The sequence below is a fragment of the Trifolium pratense genome, linkage group LG4 (assembly GCF_020283565.1).
Source record: "Trifolium pratense cultivar HEN17-A07 linkage group LG4, ARS_RC_1.1, whole genome shotgun sequence".
Classification (NCBI taxonomy): Eukaryota; Viridiplantae; Streptophyta; class Magnoliopsida; order Fabales; family Fabaceae; genus Trifolium; species Trifolium pratense.
This window is the reverse complement of record NC_060062.1, coordinates 53998001-54017115: the sequence shown is the minus strand read 5'-3', so window position 1 is coordinate 54017115 and position 19115 is coordinate 53998001. Positions and strand designations below refer to the sequence as shown.

The 19115-nt window shown below is 34.8% G+C and overlaps 1 protein-coding gene across 2 annotated transcripts in view; it reads left to right on the top strand.

Moving 5' to 3' along the window:
* The first annotated feature begins 2522 nt into the window (after positions 1 to 2522).
* Positions 2523 to 19115, top strand: part of LOC123924504 (myb-like protein L) — a 29908-nt gene continuing 13315 nt past the window's right edge. For both annotated transcript variants that reach the window (XM_045977417.1, XM_045977415.1), the window contains exons 1-8: positions 2523 to 3405; positions 3516 to 3729; positions 4116 to 4244; positions 5012 to 5059; positions 5180 to 5642; positions 5750 to 5909; positions 6751 to 6873; positions 8274 to 8478. The gene's annotated coding sequence lies outside the window, so the exon portion shown is untranslated. The remainder of the gene's footprint in view (positions 3406 to 3515; positions 3730 to 4115; positions 4245 to 5011; positions 5060 to 5179; positions 5643 to 5749; positions 5910 to 6750; positions 6874 to 8273; positions 8479 to 19115) is intronic.

Here is a 19115-nt window from a genome sequence, read left to right as displayed (position 1 = left end):
GAATCAATAATGAGGTTGTATATCTGATAAAATATGGTGGGTGCTATGCCACTGGTATAAGATTTGTGTCCATAATTATAAATTTAAGTCTTCGATTTAGTAACTGAAAAAAGGTAGAACCTTACCCATTTTTGTTATTCTTGATCATTTAATAAGATTCAATCTTCTGCTTGATAACTACAAAACCTTTTATTGCTGAACATAGCGGTGTTGAGGTTCAACGGTGATTTGGAAACCAAAATCTCATGGAACTGTTAGTGCAGGACTGTAACTGAAGTTAAAAGCATCCTGGTGGGTAAGGGGAAGGTTGATGGTTCAGGTGTTGGTGTTAATGTGGCTTCATGACAAATTAGAGCAACTTTTCTATCCCAAAAAAATGAAAAGTCAGATCAAGAGGTATATGATTCCTGTCTCAGTTTTTATGTTTTGATTATATTGTTGAATGCTTGGATGTGGAGAGTAATGATATGTGTCAGTACCCATTTTAAATTTATATGGCAAGTGATTGAAGTTTTTGATGCAATTCATTTTTGAGTTATCGCTTCTGTACATTACTTTTTAGCTTCGGCTGTGTATTCATACAGATTTAATTTCATGACAGGTTGGGTTAATAGGTTTGCGAATGCTGGTGATACTGCCATGGAAGTTGCTGGAATACAACATTACGGGTGAGTTATGATTTCAAAACCCTCCTCCTAAGTGTTGTGTCACGTTATTTCCTTCAATTGTCTCATTGGAACCTGTATTTTATTAGTTATGTGATGTGGAGCCTAGATACTCCAAAATTGCTAAAGCATTGGTGGTATACCTGTATCTGATACCAATATGCCTACCATATTCCTCAAAATATGCTCCGAGTTCCCTCTAAATTTTATATATTTCAAAAGAAAATTATTGACTTGTTTCGGAGATACTTCATCGTACTTTGATAGCGATATCATTTCCAAAATCTTGTCTTAAAGCTTTTTGCGCCGCATTATTCTTTATCATGGTGTGAGCAGAAAATTAGAGTACATACTCTTTTGTTCATTTTTTGAGGAAATGTAAAAAAATACTAAGCAGCATGGTTGTGAGAGAGTGGAGAGGTACTTTATCTTATTCAATATAGTGGCGGCCACTGACTTATTTAATTAGTAGAGTTGTCCCTTGGTGAATTAGACTTAGAAGCTATGGTTTTTGGACAATGAGAATGTACGAAAATGATAAAATTAGCATTAGATCAAGAACATTCAATCTTCTACTTGATAAAAGGAATAAACCCTAGATCAAGAACATTCAATCTTCTGCTTGAGAAAAACAAAAACAAAAAAACCTTAATCGTGCAAAAATGTGTTATGTGCCAATATCATGTTTACAATTGATACATGTTGTGATGCCGATTTTTTAATTCTTGATATTTCAAGAACATTCAATTTCTGCTTGAAAACATGAAACTTTATTTGATGAAACATGTTCTGTCCCAATAACTTCCAATATTCTGCTTATTGGAAACTTGATTCCAACATATATGCCCCATTTGGTTTATAATCAATACCTATTGGTAACGATGATGGGTTGTCGAACTTTCAATCTTCTGCTTCGGAAAAAAAATGAACCTTCAATTTTTGTAAGCGATTAAATGTCACTGAATGTGAAAGCTAGTTGTTGCCTTAATTGCTACTCAAGAAAATGTCTCTATCGGTGTCCGCTTTTCTATTAAAAAAATTATGAATTTTTATTTATAATAATGCATGAATAGATATATATTCTGCTTTGATGACCCTTAGTCCCTAAATTCAATTGTGCAACTGCAATTAGAAATGATTTTGCATTATGAACTGAACGATGCTTGTGTCTAATGTTACATAAGTTTTGTAAAGGATGAATGCCTCAATGACCTTTGAGGAAAATGCATTATGAATTCTTTATTCATAGTGGAAAAGTAATGTTGTAAGAGATTGGATTTCTTGATGCCCAAAAAATGCTGGATAAATTACTTAATGACTCTAGTCCCTGAATGTGAAAAGCTAATTGTTGCCTTAATTGCTACTCAAGCAATTGTCTTTATTGGCGTTCTCTTTTCTATTAAAAAAAATTATGAATTTTTATTCACAATAATGCATGAATGGATATATATTCTGCTTTGATGACCCCTAGTCCCGAAATACAATTCTGCAACTGCAATTAAAAGTAATTTTGCATTATGAACTTAATGACCTTTGTCCCTAATGTTTCATATGTTTTGTAAGGAACAAATGCTTCAATGACCTTTGATGAAAATGCATTATGAATGCTTTCTTGATGTCCAAAAAATGCTGTATAAATTACTTAATAACTGTAGTCCCTGATTGTAAAAAAGCAAGTCGTTGTCTTAATTGCTACTCAAGCGATTGTCTCTATCGGTGTTCGCTATTCGATTAAAAAAAATTATGAATTTTTATTCATAATAATGCATGAATGGATATATATTCTCCTTCGATGACCCTTTAGTCCCTAAATTCAATTTTGCAACTGCAATTAGAAGTGATTTTGTAAATTGTTACATAAATTTTGTAAGGGATGGATGCCTCAATGACCTTTGAGAAAATGCATTATGAATTCTTTATTCATAATCGAAAAGTTGGTTGGTGGCTTTCAAAGCAAAGTAATTTTAATATGAAATTTATTCAAAATGTGGATGGATAGACTTTGTTCCATGATTTTTGTAAGGGTGGCCCAAAAAGGTTGGATGATTCCTTAATGTGAAAGCTAGTTTTTGACCCTAGTCCCTAAATGCTATTATCTATTTTGCTTTGATGGTCCCTTAGTCCCTAAATGCAGTTTTGGAACTACAATATGAAGTGATTTTGCAAATGCCACTGGTATAAGATTTGTGTTGATAATTTTAAATGTAAGTATTCGATTTAGTAACTGAAAAAAGGTAGAACCTTATCCATTTTTATTATTCTTGATCATTTAATAAGATTCAATCTTCTGCTTGATAAATACAAAACCTTTTATTGCTGAACATAGCAGTGTACAAGTTCAACGGTGATTTGGAAACCGAAATCTGTAATAGCAGCCTGTCATTATTTTAGATTCATTATGAGACCACTGTCTATATGTGGAGAGACTCTAGAGAGATGATTGAAGCTTTGGTTACAGGATAGAAACTAGGGAACAATAACAGGTGCTCTGAACTTTCTATTGAATCCCAGCTTTCAAGGTTGATTTGTTAACTGGCAGGCATTTTATGTCCGAAGTAAATGTGGGAACAAGTTTTCTTAATATGGTAATTCTATGATTTGAGCTGCCTATCCCCCCTATATGCATGGTGTACAATCAGTTGAAATTATATGTGCTGGAAATATTGATAAAACAGTTGAAATTTGGTCAAGGTGCCTGTTAGATGAGTATGAAGGGAAATCTTATGTTGACCTTCTTCAGGTAAGGTTGATACTCGTATTTGTACATGCAAATATGTATAATATAACTATAATATAAAATTCCCACTTACCAATAGTACAGCTTGACAACTGACAATTATTCGTTGTTAGGATTTGATGGAAAAAACTATTGTTCTTGCCTTGGCAACTGGGTAGAAGCGCTTTAGTGCCTCTCTGTGCAAGCTCTTTGAGAAATATGCTGAAATCTTAGCAAGTCAAGGGTTGCTGACCACAGCAATGGAGTATCTAAAACTTTTGGGTTCTGAACAACTTTCGACAGAACTTGTGATATTGAAGTACCGAATTGCACTGTCCACGGAACCTGGTAAACTTTTTCTTGGATTTCTATATGGCATGGTTAAAAAAATAGGGGAAAATGATACAAATTGAATGCTATTTATTAGCAAGTGACTCTTCAAATGCCACTTCTAGTTGAGGAATACTTCAAGTACTAGCATTTTTGTGTATTTTATTCTGGTGGGATAGCATTACCATTATAATTGCATAGTGAACATCAGTGCATAGTTATATTTTGCTGTTATTAAACGTGCAACATTATACACCTAACCATATCTCATGAAGATATTGCCGGTTTTAGAAAGACCTAGCTACTCAAGTGATTACTTATTGACCGCTCTTTTAACATTGTTAATAACTAGTAGAGTGGTTACTTATTGATCCCGAATTGCCTCTTGTTGCTGAATACCCTAGCTCCGACGATTTCAACTGTTTATCTTGGGCGAGAAACGGTTCTTCTTCTGAAGGTTTTTCTCTTGGTCTCGTTGCTGGTGAATTATTCGATGGAAACATTGATATCTGGAATCCTCTCACTCTGATACGGTAATTTGATTATTTTTTCAATCATGGGCTTTGTTTTTTACATATTAAGAATTGATGATTTTGTTTAATAGACTGTGAAATGCATTGATTGGATAGATGATTATATTTCAGTAATTCGGATTTTGGAGAAGTAGAAAGGTTTTTCTGACGTTATGGATTGATCTTGGAATTTGCTGAAAATTTTGTTTTATATAGTTCAGTTACAATTTTCAGATAGTCCTAAATGCTTTGGTGGTTTAAGTCTGGAGAATTTTGGTTCATTTTAATATATACTTTCTCTGCTCGTTGTTACAATTTGCTTTCTTGATGAATATATCACTATGGCTGGGTCCTGAATTTTACACTTTTGTATGCAAAATTCCACTAATTTTATTTTATAAATACAAATACAATGCCTTATTATCCTGAGTTTTGAGATGCATTTTCCTGTCAATTTTTGTGATTTGATGCAAGTGAAGGATAATCTTGGCTGCCATTTATACATAATCTATGTGTTGGGAAACTCAAAACTAAATTCCCATACTAGAATGGTTGTCAATTGTCATGAAAATGGAGAAACACGGTAGTTTCTGTTTGCGTAAACAAATTGAGCTTCTTTGCTAGCTTCATGTTTTTCTTTGGTTTGGTTGAAGTTGTTGATAAAATACACTTCTAATTCAGTATGTAGGTTCATAGCTTTATTGATCAATGTTTTAATTGTAGTGTCGCATGATACAATTTTCTCAATGTCTTTCGGATGATTTTGTTTTTCTGATAAATTTTCTCAGCTCGGACAAAAATGAACGTTCTCTTGTTGGACACCTTATAAGGGACCGGTATGTTCTTCTCTGTTTTTATGAGCCTACTTGCTGCAAGTTTTTATTGTCTTCTTTGTTCTCTGGCATATATGTAGTGTTTTCTATTGAAATCATATCTTCAACATTCTTATATTTCAGGTTCGTGGACTTGAGTTTAATACAATTGCACCCAATCTTCTTGCATCTGGGGCTGAGGATGGTGAAATTTGCATATGGGATTTGGCCAATCCTTCAGAGCCTACACATTTTCCACCGTTAAAGCTCAAAATTTTTTTTGCCTCTGGTGTTTAGTCACCCCTTCTTTTGATGGATTAATATGCTCTTAATCTTTAAATATATGGCTCTATAATTTGATATTTTTACACATATAGTGTTTATGATCACTGTGCAGGGTAGTGGCTCTGCTTCCCAGGGGGAAGTTTCATTCTTATCTTGGAATAGTAAAGGGCAACACATATTAGCATTCACTTCAACCTTTATATTTTTTTCTCATTGTTGTATTGTTCGTTGGGATGATAATTTTTTTTTTTGTTTATTTTTTAAAATTTTGGTTTTATTCTCCAGTGGTTTGGGACCTAAAGAAGCAAAAGTCAGTGATAAGGTAACTCGATCATCTCTTGCCTTTTGGTTTTGAAAAAGCCTGATATTATATTGCCATTTGCCAAAAAGAACTCATTGTAACCTTGTATGTCCTATTTGAACTGACAGCTTTGCAGACTCAGTTAGACGGCGGTACTCAGCTTTGCAGTGGAATCCTGGTGTTGCTACACAACTTGTTGTTGCATCAGATGAAGACGGATCTCCTTCTATATGGGTATAGTCTCTGCAGATTGTCTGCAGATTAAGGAGTTTGTGGGGCACACTAGAGGTAAAGTCAGCCATTCGTTTATTTATGATTTATTGTATTCTCTTCCTTAGTGCTGTATTTTCCGGCTCTTGCTTTTTGATCAAGTATGATGTACTCCATCACTGTTTTAAGTTTATCTGACTTTATTTTATTGTCTAAATCTCTGATATCAGGCATAATTGCAATGTCATGGTGTCCCAATGATAGCTCTTATTGTGAACCTACATAATGTTCATCATCAAGTTACCTTAACTACTCATAAAAGATATGAGCAAATGTTAAATTTCATCTGATGCATATTTTTCTCTTTTAAAACTCTTTGGCCAAATTAGTTCTGAAGTGAATATATTTAGAGTGTGAAAGTTGCCTCAGCAATTCCCTGATTACGTCCATAAAATTTACTTATTGTTAAGTTGATTACTGACAGACAACTAGTTTATTGTGAAGAATTTTATCCCTTGACCACTCTTATGGTCAATTTATTGTTGACTTCTGAAATTCACCATGTGTGGCGTATATTCAGTTTTAGTTTTGACTACAAATGTTTGGTTTTGAAGTGGAAAAAAGTTGTATGGAATTTAAGTCCAAACTCATGCAGTGGCATTCATATCATTTATATACAAGTACATTTGAAATTTCTTGTCTACTATGACATGTAGGTACTATTTGTGTATGAAGTATTTTTGCTTTAATTTTGTTATTGGAAGGTACAAAGTGAGAAAGATCATGCACCAGCTTACACTTATTATCATTTAGTGGGCTTGAGTAGCAAGTCCTCCTTGTATACAATTTTCTTTTATAGTAGTTGGTTTGAGTGATTTGGATGAGTTGCTTTTAATCTTTAATTCGTTCTTTCTTGTAGCTGAACTTCTCAAGTACTGCTGTAGCACCTCCTCCCGTGAGAACTTTTGATCCTCAAACTCCTCCTGTGCTTAAAAACGTGGAGTGTTATCAGCAGCCCACATTGGGTTCTCAATTGTATAATGTAAGTTAATCTTTAAATTCTAATATGATATTATCTAGTATTTTTGACTACTTGCAAGGTTATAAAACAAGTTTTTGTATTTCAGAAAAGAGTAATGCTAGCATCACACCTTTTATCACACTCCTCTAACACACTCCAATCATATTTTGCCATTACATCCACCTTTTAAATTCTTGTACCTGTTACCGGTTTGCTTTTTTGAACCATTTATTTATTTTTTTTAATTATTATTTTGGGGATTAACCTTTCATCTTCTTTATCAACTAGCTACCCCATAAACTAGATTGTCTCTTTCATTGTTCTCCCTCTGTTCAAAAGTAATAGTTGCTCTCTCAAACCTTCTTTTCTTTCTCACACCGGTCACACAAGTTTGAAAGGATGCTCACCCGGATTCGCCAATGTGGCGGAGAAAGTTGCGACTTATTCCGGCGACGACAATCTTAAGCTTTTTGGTTCATATTGTTGCTGTTAACATATCATAGTAAAATTGGAGTTTGATTTTATTGTTGATTATATTGCAAAACATTTTCCCCAATTTGTTGTGAACTATTGAGATTTTGTGGTTGCTGCTATGCTTTACATAATGAGGGCAAAATAAATAACACAGAAAAGTAATTAGAAAAACATGTATACAATTGGTAGAAACTTTATTGTGATTGTAAAAAAATTAAAACAAGAAACGAACTCTTAATGTTCAGACGAAGCAAAAAAAAGTGACAAGGCAGGGGAGATTAGCGAACAAAACAAATTCATGGGAGAGAGACGAAAAAAAAGTGTCATTTTTTTTTGTAACATAACAACCTGTTCAACCGGTTAACAGGTTAAGAAATAAAAAAATCGGATGATGTGGCTAATTATAAGTGGTGTGTGTTAAAAGAGTGTGTTAGAAGGTGTGACCTTAGGATTACTCTTTCAGACAAACGACAATCCACCATTCCAGCCTACCAACCCACCTTACCAGCTTACACCTCCTGATCCATCACAAATGAACTTGGGTCATAGCCACAACTTGCCACATGTTGCGGCTTCTAAACAACTAATCCAATGGGATTCATGCCAATCCCTAGTTCTGCTGGCGTTTAAAGACCTGGGGTGGGATCAAGTCAACCTCCCCATCCCCCTCAGCCGCAACCTGTTCAACCGGCTGCTGCACCAGCAGCTCCACCACCTACTGTGCAGACTGGTGATAATTCAAGAGTACCTAGTACTATTTCTTTTATTTTTTCAGTAACTTTGGGTTTTTCTTTGAATGAAATGACTAACTAAATTTACTGGTGTTTAATTTTTGAGTCAGAAAGCATAAGTCTTGAATTATACAATTTATTTCGCTTTTCTTGTGTTCCTTGTCTGATTATCTTTTGGTTTTAATTTTTGCTTTACCACGTCAATACATTGAAAAGACTTTTCAACGAGACATCGGAAGCACTGGGAGGTCCACGTGCAAATGTACCAAAGAAGCGGGAGATAGAAGACAACTCAAAGAAACTTGGTGGGTTGTTTGCGAAATTGAACAGTGGGGATATCTCCAAAAATGTTTCTGATAAGCTCCTTCAGCTTTGTCAGGCGATAGACATTGGTGATTTTATGAATTCTCTTCAAATTCAGGTAATTCAACTGCGATTGCAAATTCTAGCATCCCTTTAGATATTAAACAATTGTGAGCAAAGGTCAAATTCTCATTTTTCAGTTTTCTAATTTGGTTTGATTTTAAACAACCTGAAGTTGATTGTTGGTGGTATTCTAGAGGTGGTATATATTATAAACTATATTGTTGCATAATTTAGAGTAGGATAGTATTTTTGGGGCTGAATATTCATGTATTTTTCTTATTTCAAATGCATCTCATACACATGAATATATATAGCATGAGTAGTGATGGTTACAACTATCAAAGAGTCACCACTACTAGGTGCTTAATCAATGATTAAACACTCCACTAAGCACTAAGTGCTTCCACTAATAACAATGACAATTCACTCATGTAACTCTTCACTTACATTAGATAATTTCCACTACTTTATCATATTCCACTAACATAAAATCAAATCAGCACATTAACTAACATACTCCCCCTTAATGTGCTGCTCTTTAACTCCCATTGCTTCTCTAAGTTGCTGAAATCTTCCTCTTGGTAGTGCTTTAGTAAAGATGTCTGCAAGCTGCTCTTGTGAACTGCAGAAAATCAACTGCACATCTCCTTCTTCAATCACACTTCGAATGAAGTGATGCTTTATGTTAATGTGTCTGGTCCGGCTATGAAAAACAGGATTCTTTGCCATGGCAATAGCTGATTTGTTGTCACAATGAAGCTGGAGACTTCCCTCTTGCTTCTCTCCAATGTCTTCCAATATTCTTCTCAACCAAAGTGATTGTTGTGTAGCCAAACCAGCTGCTAAATACTCAGCTTCAGCTGAAGATTGCGCCACAGTATCTTGCTTCTTTGAGCACCAAGAGATCACACCTGAACCAAGGTTGAATACATAACCTGAAGTGCTCTTCATATCATCAACACTTCCAGCCCAATCACTATCACAGTAGCCTTTAGCTTCAAATTTAGAATTTTTCTCAAATCTGATTCCATACTCCATGGTTCCCATGACATACCTTAGAACTCTTTTTGCTGCACCAAGATGTAAATGACTTGGTTTGCTCATGAATCTTGAGAGTAAACTAGCAGCAAACATTAAATCGGGCCTTGAAGCTGTAAGATAAAACAAGCTTCCAACCAAACTTCTATACATGCTTGCATCTATTAATCTTCCACCATCTTCCTTCTTTAATTTTTCATTCACCACTAAAGGAATATCCACAGGTTTGCAGCCATGCATGCCAAACTTTTCCAAAATATTTTCAGCATACCTCTTTTGACAAATAAAAACTCCATACTCATCTTGGTAAACCTCAATGCCAAGAAAATGATGCAGCAAGCCAAGATCACTCATCTCATATTTTTTCATCATCTCTATTTTAAAATTTTCAACCATTTTCTTGTTGTTACCAGTATACACCAAATCATCAACATAAAGGGCAACAAGAAGGATATCATCTTTACCTTGATGTTTCACATACAAGGTAGGTTCACTTTGACTTCTTTGAAATCCTTGCTGAACGAAGTAGCTGTCAATTTCACTATACCACGCTCTAGGGGCTTGTTTCAACCCATAGAGAGCTTTCTTCAACCTGTAAACTTTTTCCTCTTGGCCTTTAGACACAAAGCCTTGAGGTTGCTGCACATACACCTCTTCCTTTAATTCTCCATTCAAGAAAGCTGACTTCACATCAAGTTGGTACAAATTCTAACCTTTTTGAGCTGCTAACGCAATGATTGTTCTTACAGTGTCCAATCGTGCAACCGGAGCAAAAGTCTCACTATAATCAATTCCAGGTTGTTGTGCATAGCCTTTGACTACTAATCTAGCCTTGGCTCTTTGGATTGAACCATCAGGGTTATGTTTCAATTTGTACACCCACTTTACTCCAATAGCTTCTTTGTCATTTGGCTTTTCAACTAGCTGCCATGTTTTGTTCTTCTCAATTGCATCTATTTCTTCTTGCATCGCATTCCTCCAAACATCTTCTTTGATTGCTTCATCAAAATTTTCTGGTTCCACAACACAATAGTTGCACCTTGCATAAATATCACTCAAGTCTTTCAATTTTATTGGAGTTGAGCTCGGAGATGATGAACTTGAAATTGGTGAACTTGGAGATGATGAAGAACTTGGTGTACATGGGGCTGGTTGCTCATTTTCAGCTGCTGAATTTTGTTGTAATAAAATTGCAGGGACTGTTTTCTCCTCCGTTTTGTCTTCTTCCCAATTCCAAGAAGCATTCTCATCAAATACAACATCCCGGCTAATGATCACTTTGTTTGTCTTCATGTTGTAAAGTCTATAGCCCTTTGACATGGAACTATAGCCAATAAAGGCACATCTTTCACTTGTTTCTTCCAGCTTTGTCCTCTTTTGTTTAGGAATTTGAGCATAGCAAACACACCCAAAAACTTTAAGGTGGTTCACCGAAGGTGTTCTTCCACTCCAAGCTTCAAATGGAATCTTATTCCATACAGCCTTTGTTGGACATCTATTCAGCAAATACACAGCAGTATTAACAGCCTCGGGCCAAAAGGTTTTAGGTAAACCTTTCTCAAACAGCATAGACTTCGCCATCTCCATCACGGTTTGATTCTTTCTTTCAGATACACCATTTTGCTGAGGTGTATAGCCAACAGTGAGCTGTCTTTCAACACCTTCATCTTCACAAAATTTGTGAAATTCATTTGAGGTGTACTCCTTCCCCCTGTCACTTCTCAACACTTTTATAAACCTACCACTTTGTTTCTCAACAAAAGCTTTAAACTTCTTAAAAATTCCAAAAACTTCAGATTTTTGTCTCATAAAATATACCCATGTCATGCGGGTAAAATCATCAATAAACAAGATAAAGTACCTATTTTTGGCATGGGACAAAGTATTCATAGGGCCACACACATCTGTGTGTACAAGTTCCAACACTTGTTTAGCTCTCCATGCTCCTCCCTTTGGAAATGGTTGGCGGTGTTGTTTGCCAAGCATACATCCTTCACACACACCAGATTTTTCTTCAATTATTGGCAGCCCATACACCATCTTCTTTTGATAAAGCAACTTGAGACTATTGTAGTTCAAGTGCCCAAGTCTTTTGTGCCACAAACAAGAGTCATTATCTTCTCTAGCCATCATGCTGAAATTTTTCTCGTAATTAAGAGAAAGTGGAAAACTTCTATTGCTGGTCATTTTTACAACAGCAACATTTCTTCTCTTTGAATCAAAAATTCTGCACTCTAGATTCTCAAAATTTAGAGAATAGCCATGCTCCAAAAGTTGTCCAATGCTTAGCAAGTTCTCATCTAACTCCGGCACATAAAGAGTGTCATGAATGACTTTGCTTCCTTGCTTTGTTGTAACTCCAATGCTGCCTTTGCCTTTTACTTCAACATGTTCTCCATTGCCCAATTTAACTTTTGAGCCAAATGAAGAATCAATGTTGATAAAAGCTTCTTTCTTTCCGGTCATATGATTGCTACAACCGCTGTCCAAATACCACACATTTTTATCTTCTTGAAATGCCTTTTGACAAGCAAAGAATAAATTACCTTCATCATTTTCTCCTTCTGCAAATGAAGCATGCTGCTGATTGCCAAAACGACAATCTTTTTGAATGTGCTCGAATCTCTTGCAATTGTAACATTGTGATTTGCCCTTGTTCCAACAATCCTTCTCTGCATGAGTGTTACTTTTACAAATGTTGCACCATTTATTTGATGCTCCTTCATGCCATCTTCCATCATTCGCACCTCTTCCTCTACCTCGTGAGTTTCTGCCTCTACCTCGGCCTCTTCCAAATCTGCCACCTCTAGAAGACTCACCTCTATTTTGTGTTGGAGGCTTATTTTCACCATTGTTGGGCTGAATGTTGAGTTTAGATTGAAAGGCACTCTCAACTGATTTTTCAGAACGTCGTAACAACCTTTGCTCATAAGATCTCAAAGACCCCATCAACCCTTGAACTGACATAGTTGATAGGTCCTTAGTTTCTTCTATAACAGCCACCATAGGATCAAATTTTTCTGTCAAACTAATCAGAATTTTATCAACAATTCTGCGATCATCTATTGTATCTCCATGTGACTTCATTTGATTCACCAATTCAGAGAGTCTGTTGAAGTATTCATTCAAACTCTCATTCTCCTTCATTCTTTCATTTTCATAGTCTCTCTTAAGAGATTGAGGTTTCACAGTTCTCACCTTTGAGTCTCCTTCAAACTCTTGTTGTAGAATAGTCCATGCATCCTTTGATGTTTTTGCTCTCATAATCCTTGGGAAAATGGATAGAGAGACTCCTCTTTGAATCATCCCGAGAACTCCAGCATCTGTGATCTTCTTCTTCAATTCTTCAAGTCGGGTGCTTGATTCTTCATCCTTTTCATTTGCTTTAGGTGCTGGTTCTTCATACCCCTTTTGGATGAACTCCAAGACATCCAAAGAGGTGAATAGAGTCTCCATTTTAACAGCCCAAAAATCATAATTCTCTCCTTCAAACAAAGGAACTTTAACATTGCTATAAACTGCGGAAGGGTTGGTTGTGGAAGCCATATTTTTTGTTGTTTTTGCTGCAGCTGCAAGGATCTGCAGCTTTGATACCACTCTGTTGGTGGTATTCTAGAGGTGGTATATATTATAAACTATATTGTTGCATAATTTAGAGTAGGATAGTATTTTTGGGGCTGAATATTCATGTATTTTTCTTATTTCAAATGCATCTCATACACATGAATATATATAGCATGAGTAGTGATGGTTACAACTATCAAAGAGTCACCACTACTAGGTGCTTAATCAATGATTAAACACTCCACTAAGCACTAAGTGCTTCCACTAATAACAATGACAATTCACTCATGTAACTCTTCACTTACATTAGATAATTTCCACTACTTTATCATATTCCACTAACATAAAATCAAATCAGCACATTAACTAACATTGATTGATTAATTTGGCATCCCTTTAGATATTCTCATCTCTCATTATGATTCATTTTCTCATTCTTCGTTATTAACACAACATTCATCAATCTTCAACTTGAAAAAAGGAACTTTAGCCATTTTTCTCATTCTTGATCATTCAAGAACATTCAATCTTCTTGTTTCAAAAAAAAAAAGAACATTCAATCTTCTGCTTGAGAAAAACAAAAAAACCTTAATTGTGCAAAGTGTTTCTGTTCCAAGATCCTGTTTGGTGTACCAATAGTTTAATAGACAGTTTTTTGTCTGACGATAATGGAATTTCGCACGTTTTTAAAATTTTCATTCCAACATATTTGCCCTATCTGATTTATAATCGATACTTGTTGGGAACGACGACAGGCTTCTTGATTATTCGAAAACCTTTAATCTTCTAAACAATTAAACCCTCAAATTTTGTAAGGGATTGGATTTCTTGATGGCCAAAAAATGCTGGATAAATTACTTAATGACTCTAGTCCTTGAATGTGAAAAAGCTAGTTGTTGCCTTAATTGCTACTCAAGCAATTGTCTCTGTCGGTCCTCTTTTCTATTAATTTTTTTTTTTGAATTTTTATTCACAATAATGCATAATTTAATATATATATATATATATATTCTGCTTTGATGACCCTTAGTCCCAAAATTCAATTCTGTAACTGCAATTAAGAGTGATTTTGCATTATGAACTTAATGACCCTTGTCCCTAGTGTTTCATATGTTTGGTAAGGGACGAATGCTTCAATGACCTTTGATGAAAATGCATTATGAATGCTTTGTTGATGCCCAAAAAAAATGCTGTATAAATTACTTAATGACTCTAGTCCCTGAATGTGAAAAAGCTAATTGTTGCCTTAATTGTTACTCAATCAATTGTCTCCATCGGTGTCCTCTTTTTTTCTATTAAAAAAACAATGAAGTTTTATTCATAATAATGCATGAATTTTTATTGTGCTTTGATGACCCTTAGGATGTGTTTGGTTGTGAGAAGAAAAAGTGAGCGAGAGAAATAGGAGAGAGAGAATATGAGAAGAGATAAAGATGTGAGAAATAGAGTATATTTGATAGATTGTTTGGTATAAGGGAATGAGAAGAGAAATAGAGAAGAGAGAAATGTTGATTACAATTAAAAAGACGAAAATACCCTTGAAATAAAAATTCTCACTTAAAAATGATTCAATTAGTTAAATAACTTTATTTAATTTCAGTAACTATTTTTTTAATTTTTTTATCATGAGTAACTAATTTTTTTTTGTACAGGTCAAGAGTAACTATTTATTTTAATAGAAAGTGAAAAGAACTAATATTGTCTAAACCCAACCTGTTTAAACTAATTAGGGCCCGTTTGGTGCACAGGATAAGAGACAGGATAGGATAACTGTATCATATCCTGCCGCAATCCAGTGTTTGGTGATATAGCAGGATATGATAAGTTAATCCTAAAGTTTATCCTATTCTGTCTCTCTAGTTATAATTCTTATCCTGAATTTGAGCTGGGTTACCAGCAGGATAGGATAAGAAGAAAAAAAAATGACTGATTTATTTTATAAAATATATTTTAAAATACATAAAATAAAATTAATAAAATATAAATAGTAAAATAATTAATTTTTAAATATATATATGATTTTCTCACAGGGGTAATTTTGTAATTTATATATTCTAAAAAATCAAAATTTTACTAAAATTACAATATTTTAAAGTAAAATGATTATTAAAAAATTGACAAATAGGGATATTAATTTAAATTTTATAAAAAATTAAATATAATTCTTTTGCAATAGTAGTTTTATTATTTACGTATGAGATATATCATATATTTATTTGGCTTATCTAACATGTATATATTATTGAGTTATTTATTTGATCATGATTCATATAAAAAATTAAACTTGATTATTTTCTCATGATTTTTATTTTAAATTATATAAAGTTATTTGATTACTTATTTATATTTTTTATTTATAAAATTCAAAGTATTACAAAATAATTTTAAAAAAATAACAATTTTTTTACAAGAGTAATTTTGTCAATTAAATATGTTATATAATTTATCATATTATAATGAGCAAGTATGTATTAAAAACAAAATATAATAGTTATCATGTTTGTTATCCTGTGTGCACCAAACACAGGATATGATAACTGAGTATAATTGTTATCATATCCTTATCCTGTTTTATATCCTATCATGTCACTATGTTATCCTGCCTACCAAACGGGCCCTTAAATTTTTAAGTAAAATCAACCCAACCTATTTGCCTAAACGCCACTTGATTCCCCACCGCCCACTACACTTTGTTCCTTTACCCAGCCAACTGCCTTCTAGCTTTCACAGATTCTCACCCTTTTTTTTTTATGCTCACAATATCATGAGTTTAATCGCAACTAATTTGAGTTTTTGTTTGAAAAAATTAATAAATTAAAGCATTCATATATCAGTCGGGTTTATAAAGCGAGCTCCTGGGTATACATCAACCGGAAGAAGGTCGGAAGAAGGTGGCCCAACAACTCTGCTATGGCTGTTTCATTGCTTCATTTCTTTTTCTTCTATTACACCAAGGACAAAATTGGAAATTACAGGTTTGAAACTGTTTGATGGAATGACCCATGAGCTGCTCAATCAATGTTTATTTCTCCTAATTTCTAGGCAATAAAGTTTAAACTAGTTATTGGGATCAGAATAATTAAAGTCTCTAAGTATCAGTTACATAGTAAATGTTTTGCCTTTTTATTTTTCCTTATGGCTGTATAAGTACCAAGTTTTGCTGCTCAATAATATAATAAGCCTTTTTGCAGTCAGATTACATCTTAGTTCTTGCTTATACAATCACTATATTTCACTAAATAACCAACAAATTGGTATCAGAGCAATCTTCTTACGGGATCTGTGAAATGGATGCCGGAACAAATTTTTCGCAGGTTGCTCCACCTATTTTTGATGGAGAAAGCTATGACCTTTGGGCTGTGAGGATGGAATCCTACCTAGAGGCTTTAGATCTTTGGGAAGCTGTAGAAGAAGATTACGATGTTCCGCCACTAGGAGAAAATCCAAGCATGGCTCAGATTAGAAATCACAAACAGAGAAAAACCAAGAAGGCAAAAGCAAAAGCATGTCTATTTGCTGGTGTTTCAAAAACTGTATTTACTAGAATCATGACTCTCAAATCAGCGAAAGCTATTTGGGATTATCTGAAAGAAGAATATGCAGGAGACCAGAGGATACGAAGCATGCAGGTGATAAATTTAAGAAGAGAATTTGAGCAACAAAGAATGAAAGAATCTGAGACAATCAAAGAGTACTCGGATAAATTACTCAACATTGCCAACAAGGTTAGGTTGCTGGGTGCTGAGTTTCCTGATTCAAGAATTGTAGAAAAAATTCTTGTGACAATACCTGAAAGATATGAAGCATCTATAGCCACCTTGGAGAACACAAAAGATCTATGCGATATTACACTGGCAGAAGTATTACATGCACTGAAGGCACAAGAGCAAAGAAGGCTTATGAGGCAAGAGGAATCTATGGAGGGTGCATTTCAAGTCAAGTTGCAAATCAACAAAAAAGGAAAAGGTCGCAACAACTCTGAAGGTTTTTCAAACAGCAAAAACAATGATCAAAACAGTGACACTCAGTTGTATCCATCCTGCCCTCATTGCAAAAAAACTAATCATCCAGAAAAAAAGTGTTGGTGGAGACCAGATGTAAGGTGTCACAAGTGTGGTCGGTTAGGGCACGTGGAAAAAATATGCAAATCTCAACAACAACAACAAGAAGTCAAGGTTGCTGAGGATGAATCACAAGATGAGCAGTTGTTCACTGCATCATGTTTTGCTTCCAATTACTCCACGGAAAGTTGGCTAATTGATAGTGGTTGTACAAATCACATGACTTATGATCGTGAGCTATTCAGAGAGCTTGATGAAAATGTTCTCTCTAAAGTCAAGATTGGAAATGGAGCATACATTGAAGTAAAAGGCAAAGGAACTGTGGCCATTGAAGGTCACACAGGTTTGAAACTTATCTCTGATGTTTTGTTTGTTCCTGAAATAAATCAAAATTTGTTGAGCGTTCCACAGTTGCTGGAAAAAGGTTATAAGGTGTTTTTTGAAGATAAAAATTGCATGATTAAAGATTCAGAAGGTAGAGAGGTATTCAAAATTCAAATGAAAGGCAAAAGTTTTGCCTTAGATTTCATGAACAAGGAGCAGGCTGCAATGCACAAGGAGGTTAGCAGTACAATGCTTTGGCACAAGAGATTGGGCCACTTCCATCATGCTGCTCTAATTTTTATGAAGAAGAACAACTTGGTGAATGACTTGCCAAAATTAGAAGTTATGCCTCCTGAATGTATCGCTTGCCAATATGGGAAACAAAAAAGGCTTCCTTTTCAACAAAACAATACTTGGAGGGCCACACAAAAGCTGCAATTGGTACACACAGATGTGGGAGGACCTATGAAAACACCATCATTGAATGGCAGTAAGTATTACATTGCATTCATTGATGATTATTCAAGGATGTGTTGGATTTATTTTATGAAGTTTAAATCTGAAGTTGCTGGTATTTTCATGAAATTTAAATCTTGGGTTGAAACTCAAAGTGGAAGCAAGATGCAGGTGATCAGGTCAGATAATGGAACTGAATATACCTCTGAAAAATTTAATAAATTTTGTGAAGATGCAGGCATTGAACATCAATTAACAGCACCGTACACTCCACAACAGAATGGTGTTGTAGAGAGGAAAAACCGAACAATTATGGAGATGGCAAGGTGTATGCTTCATGACAAAGGGCTGCCAAAGGAATTTTGGGCAGAGGCAGCAAATACTGCAGTTTTTCTTTTGAACAGACTGCCAACAAAAGCCGTCCAGAAAAAGACTCCATTTGAAGCTTGGCATGGCAGCAAACCAAAGCTAATTAATCTGAAGACATTTGGCTGCCTTTGTTTCTCTTATATACATCAAGTTAAGAGAGACAAGTTGGATAAGAAAGCAGAACCAGGAATTTTTGTGGGCTATAGCTTAATTGCTAAGGCCTATAGAATATATTTGCCACATCAAAACAAAATAATTATCAGCAGAGATGTAAAATTCATGGAGTTAGATAGCTGGAGCTGGGAAAATGACAAGATTGAATTCCAAGAGGTGAATGAAGATGTCGATGATGAACCTGTTAGAGGAGAAAGATCACTTTCTGACATTTATCAGAGGTGTAATGTTGCGATCATGGAACCTGCTGGATATGAAGAAGCTGCAACAGATAAAAAATGGATGGATGCGATGAAGGAGGAGCTCAAGATGATTGAAAAAAATCAGACATGGAAATTGGTGGACAGACCTAACCATAAGAAAGCTATTGGAGTCAAATGGGTTTATAGGACCAAGCTTAATTCTGATGGTTCCCTAAACAAGTATAAGGCAAGACTTGTTGTTAAGGGATACGCCCAAATCTTTGGGGTAGATTTTTCTGAAACATTTGCTCCAGTAGCTAGATTGGATACCATAAGGTTGTTGCTAGCTCTAGCTGCACAAAATGGTTGGGTTATACATCAAATGGATGTCAAGTCAGCTTTTCTGAATGGATACTTAGAAGAAGAAATATTTGTTGAACAACCAGAGGGTTTTGTTGTTGAAGGACAGGAGGAGAAGGTATATAGATTAAATAAGGCTTTGTATGGGCTAAAACAAGCACCAA